Source organism: Sturnira hondurensis, unplaced genomic scaffold, assembly GCF_014824575.4.
Source record: "Sturnira hondurensis isolate 20B ecotype Veracruz unplaced genomic scaffold, ASM1482457v3 Scaffold0005329, whole genome shotgun sequence".
Lineage (NCBI taxonomy): Eukaryota > Metazoa > Chordata > Mammalia > Chiroptera > Phyllostomidae > Sturnira > Sturnira hondurensis.
The window spans coordinates 11,091,511-11,116,144 of NW_028077960.1; the positions used below are offsets into that span (position 1 = coordinate 11,091,511).

The following is a 24,634-nucleotide window of genomic DNA, read 5'->3' on the forward strand; positions in this document are numbered from 1 at the left end:
AAACACACTTTCTTGAATTAGTCTTTTTCAACCACACCTAGTAACTGACTTTACACATTCCGATTATCTTTCTTTCTTTGCCAAGAGAGACAGGCAATGTCTCTGAGAGTCCTTAAATTATTTCCCATTATATAACAAAGTTCAAACTCTTGGCCAAGCATTAAAAGCCTTCCACTCTGGGTCCATATCATCTTAAATCTTGCTATAGCTACTAGTCAACCAGTAACCACACAGGCTGTGTACAATCAACTGAATTAGAAAGAAATGAATAATAAAGCAAAAAATAATAAGTTTTGCCTGGGTTCAAATGTAGCCTGCATCAATGGACATGTTCATTAGCTTAATTACAGTGATTATTTCACAATGTATATGCATATCAAATCATCAAATTGTATGCCTTAGATATATATTTTTTAACTGTCAATTATACTTCAATTTTATAAATGTAGCCTATATTATATTTAGAAAGTTAATTAATTTTCCTAAGCCTAAATTTTCTTATATGTAAAATTGACAAGATTCCTTCTTAGTCTCCTGATAAAATTAAATTTCTCCTTACAAAATGATTGGCATAAAATGCAAATATGCATAGCAACAACTAACATTTGTTTTTATAATTATGGTAATATTTATTACCATGGCCAGTTACTGTATATAAGTTAGCTCATTTAATACCCTCAGAAACTCTTTGAGGTAAGTACTCTTACCACTCCCACTTTACTGATGAAGAAACAAAAAGCACAGAGAGGCTAAATAATCCAAGAATACAGAATTAGAAAGCCTCTGTGAACTAAAATTTTTGTCCCCCAGAAATTCGTGGAGTGGTCTCCCTTACCCGTGGTTTCACTTTCCATGGTTTCAGTTACTTACAATCAACCTCAGTCCAAAAACATTAAATGGGAAATTCCAGAGATAGATCATCCTAAGTTTTAAATAGTGTGTTGTTCCGAGTAGTGTAACGGAGGTCTTGCGCCATCCCACCTGGGATGTGAATCACCACTTTGCCCAGTGTATTCAGGCTGCGTGTGCTACCAGCCCATCAGTCACTCAGCAGCCGTCTTGGGTGTCAGATCAACCACTGTAGTATCACAGTACTTCTGTTCAAGTAACCCTTATTTTATTGTCATAATTGTTCTATTTTATTATTAGTTGTTAATCTCTTACTGTATCAGATTTGTGAGTTAATCTTTAGCATAGGTATGTAATGTATAAGAGAAAACATAATATGTAAAGAGTTCAGTACTATTCATGGTTTCAGATACCCACCTAGGATCTGAAAACATATCCCCCATGGAGAAGGGGACAATACTGTATATTGAAGCTTAATCCCTAATGTAATGGTATTAGGAGGTGGGGCCTTTTGGAGGTAATTTGGTCATGAAAGTAAGACCTCCTAAATGGAACCCTAGTGCCCTTATAAGAAGAGATGTGAGACCTTGCTTCCTCTTCTGCTCTGTCTCCACCATGCAGCGGGTACAATGAGAAGACAGCCATCTGCAAACCATGAAGCAGGCTCTCACTAGACACTGAATCTGTAGACACCTTGATCTTGGACTCCCCAGCTTCCAGGACTATGAGAAATAAATGTTTGTTTTTTAACCCACCCAAGCTATTTGTTATACAAGCCCAAGACAAAGTAGTATAGAGTCAGTATCTAACAGAATAGAATATATCAGCCCCCGAGTAAATCATGAAATCTAAAATAAAATACCACTCTACCCTGGCCAGCATGGTTCAGTTGGTTGGAGCATGGTCCCATAGACCCAAAAGTCATGGGTTTGATTCCCAGTCAGAGGACATACTCAGACAACTAATTAATGTTTCTGTCTCAAATTGCGCTCTCTCTTTCTCTCTCTCTCTCTCTCTCCTTTTCTCTCTCTCCCTCCCTCCCCTCTTCCTTCCCTTCCTCTCCCTCTAAAGCACAGTTGTCAAACACAAGGCCTGCAGGCTGAATCCGTCCCTCCACCTTGTTTTATCCAGCCTGGCACCTTGTTTCCACCAGGCAGCTGCACCAAGCTCCTTGCCCCTAGTGAAGGAGTAGTTACATTTATACAGTCCTAAAATTACATTCGAGTCTTTGAAGGCAATCGTGAGGCTGATGTGGCCCCTGGTGAAAATGAGTTTGACACCCTTGCTCTAAAGGCAGTAAAAAATGCCCTCAGGTGAGAATAAAAATAAATAAAATAAAACAAAACACCACTCCATATGCTGCTTCACTCATTTACGGTTCCTTTTTTGGGAATTCTATTTTGTCTATTCCTCACTTCATATTGAGCTGAAGGCAGGTCCTCCTTTCATAGCCCATCTCAAATCCACCTGAACACTCCTCCCTTATTCAAATAACTTCTTACTGGTAATTTGTCTATCACTTATATGAGGTTCCAGAGACATCCCTGGCCCCTTTCACCATTTGAGGATACAATTAGAAGCCTAGAAGAGAGCCTTTATCTGTCCTGACACCCTGATCTTGGACTTCCAGTCTCCAGCATTGTGAAAAATAAATTTCTGTTGTTTGTAGCCACCCAATCAGAGGTATTTTATTGTAGCAGTCCTAATGACACTTGTATCTTACTTTTTTATGCATATATCTATTTTTGCAGTTAGTTTAAGAGATCTGAGAAGATGGAGATTATATTTGTTTTTTTGTTTGTTTTTAATCTTTGAACCTTTCAAAACAATTTTGCATAATGCATTACCCAAACAAGTGTTCAATAAGTATTTTTTAATTCACTTTTAGGATTATCAGAATAAATCTCCTAAGATCTTTTACTTAAAAATATATCGCAGTACCAACCTCCAAACTCTTGTAATATTTATGCATTTTCAGAATAGGCTGGGTTTTTCATGCAGATACAACTGGGAGAATGTGCCTGGAGCTTTGTAATGTTTTTTGGTAGCAGACCTCTTCCCTGGTCAAAAAGAGTTCTCCATCAGATCGTATTGTCCATGTGAATGCATTAATTGAAAAAGCAGACCTCCACAAGGACCGCCAAACCATGCTGGGGTTTAATCACGCATGGGCAAGTAACTACTGACTGCAAGATGCCTACTTGGTTTCCTAGTAAGTATGAGCCTTTCCACTGTGCACAATGAAATAGAAGCTGCTACGCACAAAATTGTTCTTTATCTAAGTAACACCAGTGCCATCTGCAGGAAAGCTCAAGCAACAGTTGTGGGTTTTGTCTGCTGTTTTCATTTATTTCTTTTTAGTCCCATCAGAGGACTTTGTCATGCTTTTACCTGATGAAAAACACTACAGGGACCACTTTCTATCAAAGATTTCCATCCATTCTCCTCACCGGATGAAGGAAATGCTGTTAAAATATTAGAAACCATTGCACAGCTGAATTTGAGAAGTCCTAGTGTTCAAAGGGTCACTGGAATATGATTTAGGAAACAAACAAAATCTGAGAAGATGAAAGCCTTTCCGATGCTGGTCTGAAGTGCTCATAACCTTGGCCATGCAAGTAAATCTTCATCAGAGCATTATGCTAGTGAAAGAAGTCGGGTGGTGAAAGACAAATACCATACGATCTCACCTTTGAGTGGAACCTAGTCAACAAAACAAAGGAGCAAAATAGAACCAGAGACACTGAAATAAAGAACAAACTGACAGTAACCAGAAGGGAAGGGGGAGGGGGATATCAGGGGAGACAAGGGGAAAGTTCATCAAGGTACTTGTATAAACTCATGGACAAAGCCAGATGAGGGTAGGATTCAGTGTGGGAGATGGGGGTCGGTGGGGCAGGGGAGAGTGGTGAGGGAAAATGGAGATGACTACTTGAACAACATTTTTTTTAAAGAAGATAAAAATTAAAAACTTTTTAAAATAAATTTTTTTAAATGTTTCAATGTAGCTTTATTAGATGAATATCCAAAAGCAAGGGATTGGAGCAATGTCATTTGTGTTATAACTATTTTTGAAAAGAGCTTTTTATTATGTAAGTTTTATTTAACTGAAATTCACACTGGATTTCTGGTAGCACAACAAAGTATTACAGGCCTTTTTTTTGCCTATTTTTTCCAAGCTTCAAGTACCCAGACTCTGGGTTCTCTATAACACCCCCAAAAGTCCATTAACACTTACCTTTGGGTAGAACTATTTCTACCCTAAGTAGGTTTGACAACAGATCATCTATTACATAAATCCTGTAGAAGTACAGTAGTTCCCCTCATTTACAGGGAGTATGTTCCAAGACCCTACATGGATGTAACAGCAGACATTACCAAGACTTACATGTACTATGTTTTCTCCTACACACACTATAATTTTTTCCTATACATACATGTCTGGGATAATGTTTAATTTATAAATTAGGCACAGGAAGATATTAACGACAATAATAACAAAGTAGAACAATATACTGCATTCAAAATTATGAGAATATGGTCTCTCTCCTCAAAATCCTTTATGGTACTGAACTCAGCCTTCTTTCTGTGATTCGCTGGTAGAACCACTCCATAAACAGGAAGACTGTCACCCACACTTTCTGATCATGTTGCCAGAATACAAGCAGATACTTCTTGGTGTAGTGTTGAGAGAGCATGAGTTCTTGGCCCTGTTCACCAAGCCTGGCTTTATCATATGCCCAGCAGCACTTCAAAGTCACACAGCACCAGAGGTCATCTGTCTTCTCATGTTTTATGTCTCGGTGCTTCTTTGCACTTTTACAAATTGAGCATCTTCTTCCAGAAAAGTCTGGTTTCGTTACAATGGAAGGCTTGCTTTAAATGGCATCCTTTCTCCTTAATCAACTTCTTTAACTCTGTTGGAAATATGGCAGCAACTTCTTCATTGGCAGATGCATCCACTCTAGTACTTTCTGTATTTTTCGGTCGAACTTTATTCCTGAACCTGTGTGACCATCCTCTACTTGCAGTAAACGGTTTGGTGTCACTCATTTCAGGGGACCCCATGCTGAAGTCATATAAGTTCATCGCTTTCTGGTGCAACAGGTGGCCGTCAATTAGAACATGTTTTCTATTTTTCTCTTCCACTTACAAATTTAATCCTTTTTCTATCTTAACTAAGCCCCTCTTATACACTGTGGCTGAAAGCTTTGAAGGTTGAGATACGACAGCAAAACTAGCAAGAACTTCCTTTTTCTTCTTCACAATTTCACGGATAGATTCATTCTTACTGTAGATCTTAGCAACTTGAGCATACAAGATTTTTAAAGTTCTTTAAAACTCAAGAACTGCCCTGGCTGGTGTAGCTCAGTGGATTGAGCGCGGCCTGCGAACCAGAGGATCATGGTTCAATTCCCAGTCAGGGCACATGCCTGGGTTGCAGGCTGGTTCCCTGCAGGCCAACTCCCAGCAGGGGACGCACAAAAGGCAACCATACATCGATGTTTCTCTCCCTCTCCTTCCCCTCTAAAGATGAATAAAATCTTTAAAAAAAAAGTCAAGAACTTTCACCTTTTTCTTAAATGAAGCACTTTAACACGTCTCTTAGGCATATCCAAATTGCCATCATCATCATTCTTGCACTTTGGGGCCATTATTGAGCAAAATTGGGTTATTGACACAAGCACTTCAACCCCACAACAGTCACCCTAATAAGTGAGACGTCACTGGGTGACCGACCGGTGGGCATTGCATACAGCACGGACACACAGGAGGAAGGGATGAGCCACTTCCCAGGCAGGATAAAGCGGGATGGCATGAGATTTCATCATATTACTCACAACAGTGCATAAATTAAAACTTATGATGTTTATTTCTGGAATTTTTAATATGTTTAGATGACAACTGGCCACAGATAACTAAACTTGCAAAAAGCAAAACCACAGATGGAGACTAACTAGACTATATACCATAAATCTCACAGCAAAAGTAGTCATGTTCCATTTCCACTCCCCATAATGTAACATTCTTTTATCTCCCCACACAAGGAAGTCAGTATCTCAGCACTGAAAACAGGATTAACAAGGGAAAGACGTTGGAACGAGAAAAGCACAACTACAGCATGGATGGCAGTGGCCAGACAAACCACTTTACCATTAAACATTGTGGCACAAGACTTTATAGGGTCACAAACCCTCTTTTACATTCAGTTCCCAAAATAGCCCTGTGAATGAGCCAATATTATCAAGCAACAATAAGCAAAAGAGACCAAAATCACCACGTAAAACGAATTAGTAACACTGAAATAATGAAAACAAACATTCCATCCATGTGAGTATGAACATTTGAATCATCGCAACAAGGTAGAAAGCAGATTCACAGAAAAGCAAAGCTATTGAGATAAAATCTATTTCCAAAGGTAAACTTGTCATGATCTTCAAAAACATAAATTAGAATATTAAACTAATGATTTGTCATGAATAATCTACATCATTTTACTTGCTTAAATAAATTAGGTTTGCATGCACTCTATAAATTAAATAACAATGGTCATTTCTAGCTACAGAATACTCCAACAGAACTAATCTATGATAGCAAAAGTAAATTGTGTATTATTACCCCAAAACAATCACATAATACCACATTTCATTCCTTTTATTTTGCAGTTCTCCCAAAATATATTCATGACAGTCTTTGTTTTGTTTACAATGGATGAGTACAATTCTGGTCTCACTCTGATGATGTCCTCAAACTGTGATCTACAAGAAGAAAAACTAATCAATTTTAATGTGTGCAAAGCTTGCCAAGTCCCTAACTCTGTGCAAGGTTAGCACACTTTCCTACTTTTTCTTCCTCAAACTTTCTGCCTCTTCTTAAAAGAGGTCTCTTGCCCGGGCTCATATGCTGTGAGTGATTACCACTGCACACAGAGCAGTGAATCATTTCTGAGTATTGCTGAGGGCTGCTGAAAGTTCTCTCCTGTCCAACATGTCTCTCCCATCAGCCTGCCAGGAAATCTAACTGGAGAGCAGATGTCTGGCCATTACCATGAGAAAACAGTTTTAAAGATCAGAAGTGCTACTTACAATTACAGATGTTACCAAAGATGTGAAATCATGTCCAGAGCCCTGAAAACCAACAAGGCTGAAGTGAACAGCATGTTGCTATTACCAAGAATTGCTAGAATAAGCTTGTATTTCAGAAGTAATGATAAGAGGAGTTACCCTATTTATCTGCTTATTGTGTATTGTTTAAGACAATTAATGCTGATCAACCTTTTGGCAGAAATCTGTGGGAGGAAAGAAATGAAGAGTATTGTGCTGATGCTGTAAGGTCCCTGAGACAACTCTAGAATGTGCGGTCATGATGAGGACCTCAGTTAGTTCTTGTCTCTTACTTGGTTCAAGCAAAATGTGACAGATCTTCTTGATTTGGGCACCGAAAAGGTCAAGGAAACACCTGAGGACTTAAAACAAACAAACAAACAAAAAAGAAAATGTTGGTGAAGGAAAAGTGATAAGAATCTTAGGATTCGGGGCCCTGTCACCGGATGTTTACAGTAACCACCAGGATGAGGCTGAGCCAGATGCCTCGATGTCAGTCTAGACTGTAGGAAGATAAAAATCTGAAAGCTTGGAGCAAAATTCATGATTCTGTGGCATTCAATCCTAAAAGGAAAACTAAGTCAAAAGGGTTAAACCTTTTACAAGATATGATTCTGATTACTCAATCATACATTATCTTCACAAGGAGAGAAGAAAGTAGGAAAATATAAAAAACATGGTGGACCAAGAAATTCAGAGACTGGCTGAGGTAACGGTGTATAGTTGTGCAGGCTTCATGCCAAAAAATAAAAAGATTACGCCAAAATGTTAAGAAAGACATAACCACTAAGAATGAATATGAGAGCTGAAGAATCTTTATATAGAGACTAGGACCAACCCACGTTTGTGGCATATGTAAATTGACCCTGACTGAAATGAGGATTGAGAGTCTCAAAGCCCCATTCACTCCCACACTGGGGGCCTGAAAAAGCTCTCAGAGCCCTGTCCAAAACCACAGTCCTAGGTCAACGTCCAGGCTGCTCTGCACATATAAAAGACCTTTCTTATTTCGCTACCTGCCTACCTTCCCAGCTCCATCTCTCACTCCCTGGGCACACTTGCATGCACGTACACACACACGTCACCATGTTGCCGTGCAGATTTTTGACTTTGTGCAAGCAGCACCATCCTCTTTCCTGAAGAACTTACTCAAGTGCCAGCTCCAATGTCATGCCCTTAGCCAAAGCTCCCTTAACCCTTCTCCTCCAGCTGTAGTTTCTTGCCTCCTCTGCTAGGCTTCTAATGTTCTTTGAATAACTGTATTCTCCCACAGGAAGTTTAAGACTGTAAAACGAGCAATCATTAACAGGAATGGGATTTACCCACTCCTTCACCTTTTCCTGCAGAAAGGTATTTTGGAGGCTTCCATTCAAACTTCTTTCTGACCTTGCTCGGCAACATAATGGAGCTAAGAGAGTTTTCTCTATCTCGTGTTTGGTTGTAAACGGATGGGAAATGAAAATGTACCTGTCTTACATTTAATTCATGTTTAAGTATTCTTTATCTTAAATTTCTCAGGTGCATGGCCAAGCAAAGCAGTCTACCTATATAATTAGACCCTGTTGGAGTTTTCCATCTGAAGGTCCACCCTGAAGCTTTTCCTCCCAGGCAGAGACAAGCAATCCCACAAGTATGAGGAAAGAATATGGACCATGGAAGCGATAGATTCTGCAGGGCAGTGTACCTACCCTGTACTACAGTGTGAACTTCTGAGTTACACGTGAATTAGTGAAAAATATGAGTAGCAATATGCTGATGTTCTCTCATAAGGGTTATGAATTAATCATATTACTAAATTCTTTAATTTATTGTAAATGTCCAAAGAGCACAGCACAGAACACTTTTTCTGCCTAATTTTTTTCTGCCAACTTTTTCAGAAACTCAAAGCAATTGTTTTTCCTCTCTCTAAACTCTCTGGCCTTGCACAAATTGAATTAGAAAAATTAACTTTTGGCAGATCAACAAGTGTGATCCTCTTTTGTGGTGGCTGAACCCACACAAAAAGTCTTTAGGATAGTTTCTTGCCTGATTCTGTCCTCATCAGAGTATGAATATGGGCAGAGGTGAAGCCCATACAGGTGCTTAGAAACATACTTGGATAAAATACTTGTTGAGACCTCGGTATATCATGCCCTTGTAGAGTTTCTGTAATCTCACAAGGACTTTGATGAAATCAACATTTTCAAAGATTTCAATGGTGTGTAGTTGTGTAGAACTTTTGCTGGAAGTCACTAAGACAAAGTCAGTCTCCCAAATGCTGAACCAACACATTTTCATATCGTCTGCACTGCTGAGCATATTATGTCCAAGCAAGAAAGAAAACTATGCAAAATTGCTTCAGTGTTACGCTGTCATGAGATAAAGTCTGCAGAGACTAATAGGTGGATTAAAATTAAGCTGTGTGAAAGTTAAAGAGAAGCAGTTCCTTAGACTGTAAAGTCTTCATCTGTAAAGTAATCAAAACTATACAAGAAAGACACCTAACTGTTAAGTTAACATCTGATTATAAAGCAAAGTCAAATTAAGAAAGAAAATACTAGGAAGAATAAAATAGCTCTGCAAATAGAAATAAGAAAAAATGACAAAGGTCAGAAGTCTATTAAAATAATGTAGTACTTTGTCATCAGCTAAATAAACTTATTACAGTATGTTTTTATTCAGATAAACCAAGGACAAAATTTCAATATGCATAAACTGATTTGTTCTAAGAATATGCAACCAGCTATGACACATACAGAAGAATGATGAACTAAGCCAGGGGCACCTCAGGATAAATGAGTGGGTGACCTGTCTGATCTCTTCCTACCACCAGCCTCCCCAATTCTGACATGTCCACTCCCACTCACTCTACACTCACAAGACATTTTTTTTTCTTTAATGGAAAAGGAAAAATACAAACAAGCAGCAAATCAGTGTCTGAGGGCACTTTGCTTTATCTCCTTTCCCCTTCTCCACTGACTGCTTATTTAATATTATTTTTTAAATTACAGTAGACATACAAATTGTTGGCCAAAAAGTTCATTCTATTACATCCGTAAGATAACTCTAGTATGCTTAGTTGTCTTTAACTTCATTTGAAATAATGTTGCTAGATTGTATTGTAACAGTTATCACATCAGTGTGTGTTTTTTTAAAAACTCATCAAAATTGCTGAAGCTTTGTGTAGCAATTTTAATATTGAGGATAGAAGATAATAAGCAACACCTTTGGCATAATATACTTTATTATTTCAAGAAAGGTAAAAATACAGCTGGAGTGCAAAAAAAAAGATCTGTGCAGCATGTGGAGAAGGTGCTGTGAGTGATCAAATGTGTCAAAAATGGTCTCAAAGTCTCATGCTGGAGATTTCTCACTGGATGATGCTCCACGGTCCAGTAGAGCAGTTGAAGTTGGTAGCAACCAAATTGAGACATTAATTGAGAACAATCAATGTTATACCATGCAGAAGATAGCTGACATACTAAAACTATCCAAATCAATTAAGTTATTAATAAAAATGAATAACATGTCTTGTATTTTATGGAAAAAAGTAAATGAACTTTTTGGCCAACCCACATATTACATTTCAGAATAGCGATTCAACATATATAACTTATGAAGTGATTACCACAAAAAGTCTAGTAACTATCTGTCTACATATAATTATTATGCCATTACTGACTATATTCCCTATGTACATGACATCCTGTGACTTATTTTATTTTTTAAATATATTTATTAATTATGCTATTACAGTTGTCCCATTTCCCCCCCTTTATTCCCCTCTACCTTTCACACCTCCTCCCACCCACATCCCCCCCACCTTAGTTCATGTTCATGGGTCATATATATAAGTTCTTTGGCTTCTACATTTCCTATACTGTTCTTAACCTCCCCCTATCTATTTTCTACCTACCATCTATGCTACTTATTCTCTGTACCTTTTCTCTCTCCCTCCCCCTCACCCACTGATAACCCTTCAATGTGATCTCCATTTCTGTGATTCTGTTCCTATTCTAGTTGTTTGCTTAGGGGTTTTTTGTTTTTTTTGTGGGTTCTTTTGAGTTTGGTTGTTAATAGATGTGAGTTTGTTGTCATTTTGTTGTTCATATTTTTTATCTTCTTTTCCTTACATAAGTCTCTTTAACATTTCATATAATAAGGGCTTGGTGATGATGAAGTCCTTTAACCTTATCTGAAAAATACTCTATCTGCCCTCCCATTCTAAATGATAGCTTTGCTGTATAGAGTAATCTTGGCTGTAGGTCCTTGCCTTTCATGACTTGGAATACTTCTTTGTAGCCCCGTTTTGCCTGCAAGGTTCCTTTTGAGAAATCAGTTGATAGTGTTATGGGAACTCCTTTGTAGGTAACTGTCTCCTTTTCTCTTGCTGCTTTTAAGATTGTCTCCTTCTCTTTAATCTTGTCTAATGTAATTATGATATACCTTGGTGTGTGCTTCTTTGGGTCCAGCTTCTTTGAGACTCTCTGAGCTTCCTGGACTTCCTGCAAGTCTATTTTCTTCTCCACATTGGAGAAGTTCTCCTTGATTATGTTTTTAAATAACTTTTCCACTGTTGCTCTTCCTCTTCTCATTCTGGCACCCCTACGATTCAGATATTGGAACATTTAAAGTTGTCCTGGAGGTTTCTAAGCCTCTCCTCATCTTTTTGAATTCTTGTTTCTTCATTCTGTGCTGGTTGAATGTTTCTTTCCTCCTTCTACTCTGAACTGTTTTTTTTTATTTCAAAAAATTCAACCTTCATTGCTTTCTGTATCTTTTTTATGCTTTTGAAGTACCCCAGTGAGATCCTGGAGCATCCTGATAACCAGGATTTTGAACTGTGTGTCTGATAGTTTGGCTATCTTTTTGTTGCATAGTTGTATTTTTCCTGGAGCTTTAATCTATTCTTTCATTTGGGCCATTTTCTTTCTTTCTTTCTTTCTTTTTCTTTCTTCCTTCCTTCCTTTCTTTCTTTCTTCCTTCCTTTCTTTCCTTCCTTTCCTTCCTTTCCTTCCTTTCCTTCCTTCCCTTCCTTCCTTCCTTCCTTTCTTCCTTCCTTCCTTTCTTTTGTCTCAGCTAGCCTGTTACATAGTAAGGGGCAGAGTCTTAGGTGTTCACCAAAATGGGGCAACCCAAGTTGCTGTGTTGTGGAGCTGTATGTTGGGGAGGGGTCTAGCAGGGAACAATGCTGCTTGCTCAGCTCTCTGCCAGTTTTCAGTCACTTCCCCCACTCCCCTCAATCAACTTGGGCCCTTCTGACACTGATTCCCAGGTAGGTGGGTTTGTGTACATTCTAGGAACCTATGGGTCTCTCCAACAAATTTTTCTGTGAGGCTGGAAGTTTCTCCTTGCTGCTGTAACCCCCACATGTTTTTATAGTCAGAGGCTTTGAGGCTCTATTTCCCTGTGCTGGAACCCTTGGTTGCTTGGTCTATCTTACTCCCCAGTTGTTCCTCCCAGTTTATCTGCACGCAAATGTGGGACCACCCAGTCCACAATCTGCTATCTCACTGGGGCCACCAGCCGCTGCCTTGCCATGAGTCCTCTCCTCCCAGCTGACCATCACCACCCCTCCTACCAGTCTGGATGAATGTTTTTTTTAACTCCTTTATTGACAGACTTCCATACAGTTTGATTTTCTGGGCAGTTCTGGTTATTTTTTGTTTTTAAATTTGTTGTTGTCCTTCTTTTGATTGTGTGAGGAGGCACAATGTATCCACTTATGTTTTCATCTTGGCCAGAAGTCCCTCATCCTGTGACTTAATGATGAATGTTGTACTTCTTAATATGACTTTTGAAATTTGAAACAAACTTCTTGCTCTCTCTGAGACATGCAATGCAAATAAAGTCACATTTCAAAAATGGAGCAAGGATTGAGGGGAAAACCTTCAACTTCTCAAAGCATCCTCATTTTCTGTTCAACATGTTTTATCATTACCTTGTGTAGTTTAGAAATATTGGAAATATTTCTTTTTCTAAGATTTTATTTATTTATCTTTAGAGAGGAAGGGAAGGAGAGAAATATCAATGTATGGTTGCCTCTCATGAGTCCCCTGCTGGGAACTGGCCTGCAACCCAGGCATGTGCCCTGACTGGGAATCAAACCATGATCGTGTGGTTCTCAGGCCTGTGCTCAATCCACTGAGCTACACCAGCCAGGGCTATTGGAAATATTTCTAAATTCCAAATTGTAAAGTAGAAAGTTCTATATTAATAAAAATATACAGAACTTATTCTAGAAATTTACCTTTATGAACTACCTAAGATAATAGCAATAAAAGCAATGAAATGTTCATTATAAGATAGACAGTGAAACTGTTCAAAAATTCCAGGACCGAGTCAGAATAATGTGGCTAGTCAGTCCTGCTTCCGAATTCCAGGTAGAGAGATACTAAAAGGTCCAAGCATACCACAACTGCTTATCACTGCCTCATAGCACAGCTCTAGAAGACATACCAGGATAGTCCAAAAGAAGCTGTCCACTGTTCCAGGAATGCCATTTCTGGGCTGGATTTCTTCAAAAAACCCTAATTCCCCACACATTAGTATCACAGCCACAGCACTCTGCATTCACAGGAACCCCCTTACCCAAAGCTTATCTGTGTGTTGAGGGCAATGGTTGTCAAAGGTGGTCCCTCACCAGCATCACCCAGGACTGGTTGAAAATTAAACCCCTCAGAAATCACCTTAGACCAGCAATTTGCAACCTTTTTCATCTCACAGCATACATAAACTAATTACTTACATATTATATTACTAATATAACTTTTGCCAATCTGACAAAAAATAGGTGTAATTCTAATTCATTCATGCTGGACAGCTACTGTTATGTTGGCTGTTATCACTTTTTTTTCCTTTGACAATCTAAGCAAAAAGAGGTCAGTACCCCTGACTAAATAGTCAGGTATTGAATGTTTTAAAAACATTTCTGGCACACTGGTGAAAATGGCTGCTCTAGATCTGTTGAATCAGAAACTCTAGATGTTGGCCCAAAGCATCTCGTGCTTACCAGTCCTTCCAGAAGATTCTGATGCAGAACAAAGTTAGAGAACCACCATAGTAGAATAACTGGTTTGGGCCACATACACTGTAAAAACCAGTTCTCTTTCCCAGACCTCAAGGCCTTTGTGGTAGGCCTGCCTGACCAGGACTCTTTCCTCAAGGCAATTTTATTTCTTGATCTCTATTTCCTGTCCTTGCCACTGGACCCTGACTGAGGCCACCTTGAGAGTCTCTAATTCCAAATCCTGGGAAGAAGGAATAAAGAAAGTTCCTAGTGCAAACTGACCCATCTTCTTCTCTGGGACCATCCTTCTCAAACCAGAGATTACAAGGTAAGCCTCTTGATGAGTCTCCCTGTGGGGAGGCTCTACCCACAGAGCCCCCCTGTCTGCCTCAGATGAGAATAAGTCTACCAAGACATGATCTGCTTAGGAAGAAAAGATGGCCAGCCTCTCAGAGGAGAAGAGCCAGGAACCCTTTCCTCGATGGGTTTTTATTAGGTTCAATTTGTACAGGAATAAGATAAAGCTCATCAATCACTGATGAGGCAATAAGGATCAAACAATAGATAACCTACAAAGAACTACAAGGGCTTATTCTGACTCAGGATCAGTTGGCTAAGGGGCTATAAAACTTTGGGAAACAAACTCATTTCCTGCTCAGATGCTTATCAGGAAACAGAGGGCATTCTTAGCAAAGCAGGTTTCACAGAATTTTATGAATTTTTTCTTAGGCCTGATTACCCCAGGAAACTCACCCTTTCCAGCACAGGACTGCATCGCCCTCTGTCATTGTTTCAGGATAAGTCAGGCAGAAGTAAGGCAGAGACTGCTTGAAGACAGAATGAGGACTCACGCTATGTCAAAGTCAAGGGGTGAGGGTCCATCACCCCCTTTTTCTACAGCCCTGCAAGTCCTTTCCTGGGGGCCCCTTCACGACCATGCCTGTCTTAGGTAGTTCCTTCCTTGAAGATTCTTACCCATCATTGGCTAACAGGCCAGGCTCAAGGCCAAGCAGGGTGAAGTAAAAGGGGCAGAGGCAGCACTCCTCCCAGAAAGATAAGCTTTGTCGCCTTAGTGGCTTATGGTCCCAAGGTCTCTCACTCAGCCTTAGTCATAGGAGGTTACAGCTTCTGAAACCAGCCAGGGCCATTCCCAACATCTCCCCAGAAGCTCTCCACAAATTTCTTGCAACCTAATCCTAGAATAGGGGCTGCAAATGTCCTCTGAACTTGAATGACTAAGAAGGCCAGGCAAGTAATCCTTCTTCAAAGAAAGAAAATCCAGATAACATTAAACCCTCAGAAAAGGGGTTTTCATTTGTTTGTTGGGTTTTGGGAGAGGCATTTGTTTGTTTGTTTTTCTATGCAAGTCCATGACTCTTGCTTATTTCCCAAATCCAAGAAAACTACTGAATAGGATGGAAACAGACAAGCTCAGGAGTTTGAGTCTGTACATAAGCTCTTCCTACACATTCACCTACAAATGCTATCAGCAACAAGTTAGTGATAATAAGATTATTTAATCTTGTCAGACACTTTGTAAATACTTAGATACTTTCTCTTTCCTTTGTATATGTCCCAAAGAAACAAATGTACTACATATATTGAATAATCTACTGCCTTGTTTTCTAATAATAATAACTTAGAGTCAACATCTAACCCATAAAGGAAACTGAAAGATATTTAACTCAAATATAAAGAGAGAAAAATCAAGAATTTGATTATGACTCTCTCTAGAACTCATTAGCTTAAAAGATATACAAATAGAACTTAAATAATAATACTAATTTGTGACTCAAAAGTTTCATAGAGGATAGCCAAGGTCATACATATTATAGCAACCACAATAGTCAATGTTGCCTTGCCTTCATGTAAAATTTAGCAAGGGACAAATTTCCTTTAAGCATAAACTACAGTACACTGCATAATGTTAGTTATTACTAATGGTGATAAAATCTCATGGCTGCTGCCAAGGATTTTAAGCAACAACATCGCCAGCTGCTCCATCAAGGGAACCAGCCTGCTCCCACTGAGACCCGCCACGATAGCTGTCCCAGAACTGTGACTGCCATTTTGTAGCTGTTGGCTGTCCTTAGAATAACAAATGACACTGGCTGTTTTAAGGATTTTCTTTATTTTTTTAAATGAAACCACTAGGGTAATTTTAAACCATATTAAGCAAATATAATGTAGGGCTTTTTATTTTTAAAAAAACAATACTGTATTCACTTGCTATATGAGACCAATTTAGAGATAAAAAAACTAAAGTCAATTCAAAAAATCATAGAAATAAAGTATGGTATTATACCATTAAATGAATTAAAAAATAATAAGCAAAGTTCATTCTAATCAGTGATTTCCATTTCCTTTTCTACCAAAACTTTTGCCAAGGCAGTTTGTAATTAACACAATTAATTAACTGCATTGCTTCCTCTAACATACATGAAATGGCCGAAGGGTCGCAGCAGGAAGGAGAGGGGTACGGGACCTGGAAACTTCAAACCAGACCCCACTCAGTGATCCAGCGCTGTTCACAGGTGGCACTTGAGTTTTCAATATTGCTGGAGTTTTCTAAAGCCGACTGCTGTTTAAACTATCTTAAAGCACTGAGCACTTTTTGCCATAGAATAATAAAGCTATGGAGATGGAGAGACCTACAGTATGTATAAATTCCCACCGTGTGACCTTAGGTAATCCACTCATTGTGTCTGAAACATCATCACATTTACAAACAGGGTTGGTGCGAGAACTGCATTAAATGAGAGAACTCGATTACCTCATGTGGCATCTGCCACCTCCTAGTGTTCGATAAAAGGAAAGTATTCGTGTAACTGTAAGAGCTTTAAGTGATTCTTTCATTCTGTCATGCTCCACCCTGAATCACACACACAAATAAAAAACTGTGGAGCTCTTTCACCTCTGTAATCTAGAGCAATCATAAAACAAAAATATGCACATAAACCAACCCATGCTGCTGTGTGTTTCGTAGGGATGACTGGGATGTCTTTGCTAGTCTTACCTTCTAATTATTTTCACAATTTTGCTAATCAAATATTTGAAAAGACAGATTTTTAAACTGAAGCAGTTTCTGTTGAAACAGGCCTAGCTGTCTAATTAATCCTTTGTGGCAGCCTGGGAATGGCAGGAAGGCTCTGCCAAGCTCCCTGAAAGCCAGCCAGGGTGTCGTCAGGTAAGTGCTTCCTTTAGGTCACCAGTTAATACAGGCGGTTCGGGGTTTCTGGAAGCTTTGTATTCAAAGGGAAAACATTTCAGAGAATCTGTGGAAACATCAGGGCCACCGTAATGAGTCCAAAACCAGATGCCAGTCATAATTTTAGGGCAGCTGCTACTTCCTTTTGATTGTGAACAAAGCCCTACCCTCTGAGAGCACAGCTCACCAGCTGCCTCGGGACTGCTGTCACAGAGAACGTGACAGAGCAGACTCTGGCCGGATGTAGACATCACACTGGGCTGAGGCACAGCTGCAGTGGAGGAAGATCTTAGGTGGGACGGGGATTTGTCAAGACCATGTGTGAAAGAAGTCAGGCCCCAAAAAGTGCAGTTGGTCAATAGCAAAGTATTAAGTTTAGAGAAATGGTAGTTTCAAACGAGACTCTCAGAGCCTCAATTAAGTTTTATTCCCTCCTGACAGCATGCTAGAGTAGATAATACCCAAACTTTGAAATCAAACCAATAAGTTTAAAGTTACACACTAGCTACGTGATTTGGGGAAATTTATGGGCCCTTCCAAATTTTGCTTTCTCCCCTGCTAAATCAGTGTAAATAATAGCACCTATGTAACAGGATTACTGTGATGATTAATTAAGCTAATAATAAAAAGTTCTTAGCACCATGCCTGAAATATAACAGGACTCAATAAATGGTGGCTGCCATTAGTGTGTAACAGTTATGTTTACATAAACAGAAAAACCTAAGTTCGCCATAGCTTAAATAAGAGGAAAAAATTATTTTTCTTTCACATAAAAGAAGTCTAGACATAGGAAGACCAGGACTCCTCCCGCTCTTTGTTTCATCACCCTAGCAATTACTGACTGGTCAAAACTGACTGGTCAATCTCCAGCCATCACAGCATTTCCAACCTCCAGGGACAGAAAACAGGAATGGCAGAAACAAAAAGGACCCATCCCAGCTGTCTGCTCACTTTTAAGGCTCCTTCTTGTTTTGTGGACAACTTCTAAATTCTACTTACATCTCATTGGCCAGAACGGAGTCAAACATTGCTACAAAGGGAGAATAGAAAATACACTATTTTACATGTACAACAAAAACTTGAGTTCTGCAAATAAGAAGTAAAAATGTGGATTTGAATGAGAAACCAGCATATTCTACCACAATATGCAACATTAGTTCTCACCTGTCACTTTGATCTTTCATTGCCTTTAGCAAATCTATCTTCTCTTTTTTCTATCTGGAACAATTATTAACTTATAGACATTTTTCATCTGGTGTTTTCCCTCAAAATTTTCTCCACTATTAACCATCTCTGTGAGAAGTACCTCAAAAATTTAAATTTCTAGCTTTGCCTGAATCAGAAGTCAGCTGGAGGATTCAAGCCCCTAGCAACTAGGTAAGATTTGTTCCAATACCACTTTTAAGATCCAAAGCCGTCCCCAAGACTTCTGCCAGCTCCCGTGGCCTTCATTCTCCTGGTTGTTTGCTTTCCAGCTCCTGCTGCCATGCTATATGACAACCCAGTTGTAACACCAAACCCAAAGATACACACACACAAATGCCCACAATACATTTGTGAGTGAAATGGGCTTGAGTGGAAATCTGAAGCACAAACAGGAACATGACAACAATTTCAAAAGTCTTATTCACTTTGATCTTTCACCTTCTTAAAATGTCCCTTATCCACCACACAATGAGAAATCTTCATTGGCTGTGTCTCCATACAGACTTTCCATAAACCTTCTCTTTCTACTCTCCATTCTCCTCCTAATCTTCTCCTTTTATTTCAGAAGAGAAATAAATTCATCTCATTTTCTCAGCCACATTATTGCAATAGACTCTTAACTGGCCTCTGGTTCCACTGTGCCTGCCCTCAGGCTGTCCATTGGCAATGTAGACCCAGAGGGTTCCTTTGAAAAATATATCAATTTCTGCCACTCCTAAGTTCACAGTCCTTAGTAGCTTCCCATCACACTCTTCAGAAAGACCAAAGTCATTCTAGTGTTTCCTCCATGACTTGGACCACCTAGCAACTTTCAGGCCTTTCTCCTACCAACCCCTGGTGTGTTTACCAGCTCCCAACACAAAGTCTCCTTACTACTCTGGAACACTCCTGCCTTAGAGCCTTTCTTCCCTCTGCTTAGAATACTCTTCCACTAGTTACCTACATGGCTTATTCCTCTGTCTTCTCAAGCTTCTGCTCACCTGTCGCTCAGTGGAACCTTACCAGATGCCATTTTTATAACGTCTACATTTCATCTTCAAATTTCCTATCCACTAGAGGGATAGGATGTTCCCTGTTTTATTTTTCTCTATAGTATTTATAACCTTCTGACAATCTATATAAACTTTCTCATTTATTTGTTTATTCTCTTTATATACCCACTGAAAGGTAAACCTCATGAGGTCAAAGACTGTTGTCTGTTCTGATGGTTGCTCCGTCTTCACAGTATCTGGCATGCCCTAAGCGCTCAGTGAATATTTGCTGGAGTCAATCAATAAGGACTTTTCTCACTCAGAGTATCTTAGTTATCATGCCTGGGCTTCTACAGACATCCTTTTCCCATCAATTGGCTTATTAACTATTCTTCTAAATCAAAACATTCCTCCCTAAATGGAATGCTTTGCTGACTATTAAGAAAACAACCCTTAAACCAAGATCCACGTGCCTTTGTGGTAGTCATGGAGGAGCACTGCTCAGATTCCTTTTCAAGTAAGTACCTACTACAAGAAGCATAGTTGGCTGGCAAACTTCAGCTTCAGGATTCACCACAGTATTCACATCCACACTAAGGCCCCATCTCACCAGCTGCTCCCGGCCAACAACCGGACATGAGAGGCACACGGGTGCTAGGCCACACCTGCTCAACACAGGACCCTGGTGGACAGTCTCTGCTCTGGAGCTCCCACTGTCTTGGCCAAGGCTTGCTCAGTACTTCATTGCAGTCTGAGGCTCCTCCTACCAACTCTCTGTCTTTTCACAGGTATCAACACCTACATCTATCTGTAGGTTCTGTATGAATTCTTGACCCTCCCCTTTTATCTTTCACAGGTATTTCCCTTTTAATTCTCTTGTACTTCAAATTCTGCTCCTGAGAGGACCCATCCTGACAGTCTTCCAGGCATTCTCACTTAGGTATCACTGTAGTCAGCTCAAATTCAGTGTGTTCAAAACCAAACCCAAGAGGCTCTTGTGAAACTTGGCTCAGAACACTGTGGATCAAGTTGGAGCCACTTGGGGACGGAGGTCAGTTCTGGGGAGGGAAAAACAGCCCTGAACACCAACTGCTGGGGTTGGGCACAGCAGTGCCACCCCCCGCCCCCATCCAGGGCACCTCTGGTGGAGAGAATTCCTCAAGTAACAGAACTGCTCAGGAATGAAAAAATCTGGGTTTCATATAAAAGGCCCGAGATATCTGAGGCAGCCACGTTTAGAATATAATGGTTTTAAATAATTTTGGCCCTAAAGCTTATTGAAATAATAGTGCAAATTAATTTTTAAGGCCAAATTTTCAATAATTTTAATATAAAATGTATTAAAATAAAGTAATAGTAAAATTGAACTTTTAAAAAGAAAGGTCCAAACATGCCTTTCATCTTTAAAGGTTCAAAACAAGTTAAATAAGTGNCTGCTGGGGTTGGGCACAGCAGTGCCACCCCCCCCCCCCCATCCAGGGCACCTCTGGTGGAGAGAATTCCTCAGGTAACAGAACTGCTCAGGAATGAAAAAATCTGGGTTTCATATAAAAGGCCCCAGATATCTGAGGCAGCCACGTTTAGAATATAATGGTTTTAAATAATTTTGGCCCTAAAGCTTATTGAAATAATAGTGCAAATTAATTTTTTAAGGCCAAATTTTCAATAATTTTAATATAAAATGTATTAAAATAAAGTAATAGTAAAATTGAACTTTTAAAAAGAAAGGTCCAAACATGCCTTTCATCTTTAAAGGTTCAAAACAAGTTAAATAAGTGGTAAAGTATTTAAGTTGGTGGAATTTTTACCCTCTTCTCCGTTGTTAGTACTCTTGGGTCAGAGCTGTTAAGATACCTGTGATCTTGTATCAAGTAGTTTAAACAACTTCAAATTACTTTTAGATATTGCTAAAGTTTCATGATAGACATTTTTGTCTTCATTAGAAATTACAGAATTTCTGATGTTAGCTTGTTCCATGTCACCATAGAACAACTTTTCTAAATGAAGACATTAAAAATATAAATTGAAGATGTTGCCATTTCACAGGATAGCTACATTTCTCCTTGATAATTTAGAGCATTCTTTCTTTCAGATGTGAAATTTGGGGGGGAGTTGCTTTTTAGCTCCTAAAATATGCTTCATCTGGACAGATATGTCAACTCCACTAGTACATGGAACAATATAAAAAATAGACCAAAAGATACAATAAGTTTAAATACAAGGTATTTGCTAGTCTTGGACATAGTGATATAAAAAATTTTAACAGACAGGCCCTGGCTGGTGTAGCTCAGTGGGTTGAGCACGGGCCTGTGAACCAGATGATCGAGGTTCGATTCCCAGTCAGGGCACATGCCTGGGTTGCAGGCCAGTTCCCTGCAGGCCAACTCCCAGCAGGGGATGCACAAAAGGCAACCATACATTGATGTTTCTCTCCCTCTCTCCTTCCCCTCTAAAGATAAATAAATAAAACTTAAAAAAATTATTTTTTAATAAAATAATTTTAAAAATTTTTAACAGACATATAGCTGACTATATGTAGCTGACTTTAAACAACTCTGTGTCAAATAGCTATATATTAAGTATCTTCAAAAACAATCTGGACATTATTCTAAAAGAAACAAGATTTTAAAAAACAAACTGGAAAACACAAACATTTCAGAGAAAAGTATCTAACAGGAAAACAAACATTTCTGCACAGTCCTACTGAATTTTGGACTTCCCACGAGATGCTGAAATCTGTTTTTAGTGCATCAGAGAGACTTCACCTAAAATGGCACGGCATAACTTTGCTCTAGCCTGGGTTAATTATTCTTCTCTATCAAAAAATCATCACTGAATTTTGAGAAGCATTGTGAAAACTTTTTATGGACAGAAAAGTGTTATGATGTGAATCATACTAACAAAACTTTTCAAATGCTTTTGACTCTGGTATTGGGCATTCTGGTGGAGATAACTATAAGAAAGCAATGAGTGGTATTGAAAACATAAATCATCAAAAGGGACTGTCTTTGTCTGCTAAAGAGGTCATAACAAAATACCACAGACTAGGGGGCTTAACCAACAGACATTTATTTCTCATAGTTTTGGAAGCTGGTAAATCCAAGATTAANTGCTCTAGCCTGGGTTAATTATTCTTCTCTATCAAAAAAATCATCACTGAATTTTGAGAAGCATTGTGAAAACTTTTTATGGACAGAAAAGTGTTATGATGTGAATCATACTAACAAAACTTTTCATATACTTTTGACTCTGGTATTGGGCATTCTGGTGGAGATAACTATAAGAAAGCAATGAGTGGTATTGAAAACATAAATCATCAAAAGGGACTGTCTTTGTCTGCTAAAGAGGTCATAACAAAATACCACAGACTAGGGGGCTTAACCAACAGACATTTATTTCTCATAGTTTTGGAAGCTGGTAAATCCAAGATTAAGGTGCCAGAATGGTCAAGTTCCTGGCAAGAGCTCTCTTCTTGCTTTATAGATAGCTGTCTTCTTTCTGTGTACTCATGCTGCAAGAGGAGAAAGAGAGAGAGAGAGAGAGAGAGAGACCTTGCTCTCCTCTCTTCTTATAAGAGCTCTAATGCCATCACAAAGCCCCACCTCCAAATACAGTTGACCCTTGAACATCATGGGGACTGGGGTGCTAACCCCCATGCAGTCAAAAATCCATGTATAATGTTTGACTCCCCCCAAAACCTAACCACTAATAGCCTACTATTAACCAAAAGCTTTATCAATAACAGTCAATTAAAACATATTTTGTACATTAAGTATATCATGTACTATATTCTTACAATAAAGTAAGCTAAAGAAAAGAGTTATTGAGAAAATCTTAATGAAGAGAAAATACATTTACAGTATCTATTGAAAAAATCCATGTATAAATGGACCCACACAGTTCGAATCCCTGTTGCGACGGGATCAATTGTACCATCACATTGAAGATTAGAGCTTCAACATAAGACTTTAAAAGACACAAACACTCAGTCCATAGTAAATATTATATTGGAAGTTCCTATTCTTGTAGTAGCACTTTACATTCTGGTAAAAAACAAGAACTCTGTACAGTGGAGGGAGATGAGAATATAAACAGTTTGGGGCTGAAGACTTTGTATCTTTGACCACTGAATATGAGCAGTAACTACATCAGAACCAGTTTTTAGCTGCACTTATATGGAGCCAATATACCCAAACACAGAAATACCCAACCAAAAAATTCTCCTAAGCTTCTTTTTTCAAATAGCCTCCAGAATCTCAATGTAGAGTAGTAAGAATGTTGATGATTGAGGGAGATAATAAAATGCTGGCAGAAATCTAAATTCCTAGGAATAGAAAATTTTTAGTCACACAGACAGTTAAGAACAAGACGGGTCCAAGTAGTATAAAGACTCAGTCCCTGAATGTGCTGCTCCTCCTTCAAAAGCTCACCATGGAAAAGCCAAAATAAAGAAACTAAAGTTAGGACTTCTTTCATTCATGAGTCCACCTACAATATTGGTAATTTTAATACTTTCAAATAAGCTGACAGGAATGTTAGTGTAACAAATACAGTAAAAGAGTAAAACTGCTCAAGTTCTTCACTTGTTGACAGAATTAATCAGCATCCTCATCTACCCAGACTAATTGGAATGGGCACTGATAAAAAATCAAATTATTGAAAAGGGACAGAATAGAAGAGAAATGTGAAGATGGAAGTCAGGTCAGTCCTGACTTTGCATAATAGCAACTACATTCTCCAGAAAGAGCTATCACCCAAAACTTGGATGAAAATTAAATTTCTCAAGACAATGGCAATGCTGCTGTGATTTTCTAACAAATCATTTAGTCCTCAAACTTTCCATAAACTGATGTGCATACATAGTAGGCATTTGGAGAAGTGCCTAATACACAGCAAAATGTTGATGATGTTAAGTATTAAAGAACATAGCAGAGAATATGGCTGCTGTCAGCTCTCAGATTACAATAAATGTTGACTGCACTTTGCAACATCAGAGCTCAGTATTTGGGCATGTTTAGCTAGTTACTCACAGGCACCACGCTGAGGTTCCCAACTAGATTCAGGGACTTACAGGATGCTTGTAAAACATAATGGGCATGCCAAATAATAAAAAAATTAAGTTGTATGGTACAAACCAATTGCTAGTCAAATTTGAGAAGAAAAGGAAATCAAAGAAACCTGGAATTCAACCTTGCTTGGACAGTGTGGAAATTACTTTAAAGGAAGAATTCTTTTTGTAAAGATAGAATGTGTGGAAATGCATTTAATTTCAAAAATATAAATAATATGTTCAGACATTTTCAGAAAC

At 38.8% G+C, this 24,634-nt stretch overlaps 1 pseudogene; it reads left to right on the plus strand.

The window, feature by feature from the left end:
* Window positions 1-7,629: 7,629 nt before the first annotated feature.
* LOC118987687 (vasculin-like) lies at window positions 7,630-24,189 on the plus strand (annotated as a pseudogene).
* The last annotated feature ends 445 nt before the right edge of the window (window positions 24,190-24,634 follow it).